Source organism: Triticum dicoccoides, chromosome 6B (genome assembly GCF_002162155.2).
Source record: "Triticum dicoccoides isolate Atlit2015 ecotype Zavitan chromosome 6B, WEW_v2.0, whole genome shotgun sequence".
Classification (NCBI taxonomy): domain Eukaryota; kingdom Viridiplantae; phylum Streptophyta; class Magnoliopsida; order Poales; family Poaceae; genus Triticum; species Triticum dicoccoides.
In genome coordinates this window covers 104,754,521-104,759,186 of record NC_041391.1, presented here as the reverse complement: position 1 = coordinate 104,759,186, position 4,666 = coordinate 104,754,521, and positions in this window count along the sequence as shown.

Genomic DNA, 4,666 nt, shown 5'->3' with positions numbered 1-4,666 from the left:
AGAGACATAGAGACTGGACCGAAACTCCTCGAAGACGGAAGTAGGCAATCCCTTAGTCATCACATCAGCAAACTGTTGCGACGTCGGCACGTGAAGAACCCGAACATGGCCAAGGGCAACCTGCTCGTGCACGAAGTGAATATCGATCTCAATATGCTTCGTACGTCGATGGTGCACCGGGTTGGCGGAAAGGTAGACCGCGACTGACTTATCGCAATAGACAAGAGTAGCCTTATGAATATCACAAAGCAACTCCTGGAGCAGCTGACGGAGCCAAGAGCACTCAGCCACGACATTATCCACGACGCGATACTCTACCTCGGCGCTGGAGCGGGAGACCGTGGGCTGCCGCTTCGATGACCAAGAGATCAACGAGGGCCCAAGGTAGACGCAGTAGCCTGACGTGGATCATCGAGTGTCGGGGCAACCAGCCTAGTCGGCATCCGAGTAGGCCACGAGGTCGGTGGAGGCAGAGGCCGTCAGGGTGAGCCCCAAAGACATGGTGGCGCGTATATACCGGAGAATACGCTTCACCAAGGTCCAGTGGGAGTCACGTGGAGCGTGCATGTGGAGGCAAACCTGCTGAACAACGTACTGCAGGTCAGGTCGAGTCAGCGTCAGGTACTATAAAGCACCAACAACGGAGCGATAAAATGCTCCATCGGACGTGAGAGACCCCTCCAGAGTAGAGACCTTTGCCTTCGTGTCGACAGGGGTGGGCGCCGGCTTGCAGTTAAGCATACTGGCACGCTCCAGGAGCTCGTGGGCGTACTTCTGCTGATGCAGAAAGAAGCTGTCAGTCCGGGGGACCACCTTGATGCGAGGAAGTAGTGTAGGGGCCTCAAGTCCTTGAGGGCGAACTCATCACAAAGATGAGCAGTCAGCCACTGAAGGAGATCGGGGGTGGACGCCGTGAGGATGATGTCGTCAACGTAGAGCAGCAGATATGTAGTGTCAGCTCCCTGATGGTACACGAAGAGTAAGGCATCGGAGCGAGTGGACCGAAATCCCTGAGAATGCAGGAAGGTTGCGATACGCTGGTACCAAGCCCGAGGCGCCTGCTTCAACCCGTAAAGAGAACGGGAGAGGAAGCACACAAAGTCTGGATGCTTAGCGTCGACGAAGCTAGTGGGCTGCTCACAGTACACCTGCTCGGCAAGATGGCCGTACAAGAAGGTGTTGGAGACATCCAACTGGTGCACAGGCTAGGCGCGCGAGACCGCCAACTGGAGCACGGTGTGGATCGTGCCCGGTTTAACTGTTGGGGAACGTAGTAATTTCAAAATTTTCCTACGCACACGCAAGATCATGGTGATGCATAGCAACGAGCGGGGAGAGTGTGTCCACGTACCCTCATAGACCGAAAGCGGAAGCGTTAGAACAACGCGGTTGATGTAGTCATACGTCTTCACGGCCCAACCGATCAAGCACCGAAACTACGACACCTCCGAGTTCTAGCACACATTCAGCTCGATGACGTCCCTCAAACTCCGATCCAGCCGAGTGTCGAGGGAGAGTTCCGCCAGCATGACGGCGTGGTGACAATCTTGATGTTCTATCGTCACAGGGCTTCACCTAAGCACCGCTACAATATTATCGAGGAGGACCTTGGTTGAGGGGGGCACCGCACACAGCTAAGAGATCAATGATCAATTGTTGTGTCTAGAGGTGCCCCCTGCCCTCGTATATAAAGGAGCCAGGGGGAGGGGGTCGACCGGCCAGGAGGGGCGCGCCAGGAGGAGTACTCCTCCCACCGGGAGTAGGACTCCCCCCTTCCTTGTTGGAGTAGGAGAGGAGAGGTAAGGAGAGAGAGGGCGAAAGGAAAGGGGGGGCGCCGCCCCCGTCCTTGTCCAATTCGGACTTGGGGGGGTAGGGCACGCGGCTGCCCCTTGGCCGCCTCTCCTATTCCACCACTTGGGCCCATGAGGCCCATTAACCTCCGGGGGGGTTCCGATAATCCCCCGGTACTCAGGTATATATCCGATAACCTCCGAAACCATTCCGGTGTCCAAATATAGTCGTCCAATATATCAATCTTCATGTCTCGACCATTTCGAGACTCCTCGTCATGTCCGTAATCACATCCGGACTCCGAACAAACTTCAGCATATTAAAAAAAATCATAAACTCATAATATAACTGTCATCAAAACCTTAAGCGTGCGGACCCTACGGGTTCGAGAACTATGTAGACATGACCGAGAACCGTTTCCGGTCAATAACCAATAGCAGAAATTGGATGCTCATATTGGCTCCTACATATTCTACGAAGATCTTTATTGGTCAAACCGCATAACAACATACATTGTTCCCTTTGTCATCGGTATGTTATTTGCCTGAGATCTGATCGTCGGTATCTCAATACCTAGTTCAATATCATTACCGGCAAGTCTCTTTACTCATTACGTAATGCATCATTCCTTAACTAACTCATTAGCTACATTGCTTGCAAGGCTTATAGTGATGTGCATTACCGAGAGGGCCCAGAGATACCTCTCCGACAATCGGAGTGACAAATCCTAATCTCGAAATACGCCAACCCAACATGTACCTTCGGAGACACCTGTAGAGCTCCTTTATAATCACCCAGTTATGTTGTGACGTTTGGTAGCACACAAGGTGTTCCTCCGGTAAACGGGAGTTGCATAATCTCATAGTTCTAGGAACATGTATAAGTCATGAAGAAAGCAATAGCAACATACTAAACGATCAAGTGCTAAGCTAATGGAATGGGTCAAGTCAATCACATCATTCTCCTAATGATGTGATCCCGTTAATCAAATGAAAACTCATGTCTATGGTTAGGAAACATAACCATCTTTGATTAATGAGCTAGTCAAGTAGAGGCATACTAGTGACTTTAAGTTTGTCTATGTATTCACACATGTATTATGTTTCCGGTTAATACAATTATAGCATGAATAATAAAGATTTATCATGATATGAGGAAATAAACAATAACTTTATTATTGCCTCTAGGGCATATTTCCTTCAGTCTCCCACTTGCACTAGAGTCAATAATCTAGATTACACAGTAATGATTCTAACACCCATGGAGTCTTGGTGCTGATCATGTTTTGCTTGTGGAAGAGGCTTAGTCAACGGGTCTGCAACATTCAGATCCGTATGTATCTTTCAAATCTCTATGTCTCCCACCTGGACTTGGTCCCAGATGGAATTGAAGCGTCTCTTGATGTGCTTGGTCCTCTTGTGAAATCTGGATTCCTTTGCCAAGGCAACTGCACCAGTATTGTCACAGAAGATCTTCATTGGTCCCGATGCACTAGGTATGACACCTAGATCGGAAATGCAGTCCTTCATCCAGACTCCTTCATTTGATGCTTCCGAAGCAGCTATGTACTCTGCTTCGCATGTAGATCCCGTCACGACGCTTTGTTTAGAACTGCACCAACTCACAGCTCCACCGTTCAATATAAACACGTATCCGGTTTGTGAATTAGAACCGTCCGGATCAGTGTCAAAGCTTGCATCAACGTAACCATTTACGACTAGCTCTTTGTCACCCCCATAAACGAGAAACATATCCTTAGTCCTTTTAAGGTATTTCAGGATGTTCTTGACCGCTGTCCAATGATCCACTCCTGGATTACTTTGGTACCTCCCTGCCAAACTTATTGCTAAGCATACGTCAGGTCTGGTACACAGCATTGCATACATGATAGAGCCTATGGCTGAAGCATAGGGAACATCTTTCATTTTCTCTCTATCTTCTGCTGTGGTCTGGCATTGAGTTTGACTCAACTTCACACCTTGTAATATAGGCAAGAACCCTTTCTTTGCCTGATCCATTTTGAACTTTTTCAAAACTTTATCAAGGTATGTGCTTTGTGAAAGTCCAATTAAGCGTCTTGATCTATCTCTATAGATCTTGATGCCCAATATGTAAGCAGCTTCACCGAGGTCTTTCATTGAAAAACTTTTATTCAAGTATCCCTTTATGCTATCCAGAAATTCTATATCATTTCCAATTAACAATATGTCGTCTACATATAATATCAGAAATGCTACAGAGCTCCCACTCACTTTCTTGTAAATACAAGCTTCTCCAAAAGTCTGTATAAAACCATATGCTTTGATTACACTATCAAAGCGCTTATTCCAACTCCGAGAGGCTTGCACCAGTCCATAAATGGATCGCTGGAGCTTGCACACTTTGTTAGCATCTTTTGGATCGACAAAAACCTTCTGGTTGCATCATATACAACTCTTCTTCCAGAAATCCATTTAGGAATGCAGTTTTGACATCCATTTGCCATATTTCATAATCATAAAATGCGGCAATCGCTAACATGATTCGGACAGACTTAAGCATCGCTACGGGTGAGAAAGTCTCATCGTAGTCAACCCCTTGAACTTGTCGAAAACCTTTTGCAACAAGTCGAGCTTTGTAGACAGTTACATTACCATCATCGTCAGTCTTCTTCTTGAAAATCCATTTATTCTCGATGGCTTGCCGATCATCCGACAAGTCAACCAAAGTCCATACTTTGTTCTCATACATGGATCCCATCTCAGATTTCATGGCCTCAAGCCATTTTGCGGAATCTGGCTCATCATCGCTTCCTCATAGTTTGTAGGTTCGTCATGGTCAAGTAACATGACTTCCAGAATAGAATTACAGTACCACTCTGGTGCGATCTTACTCT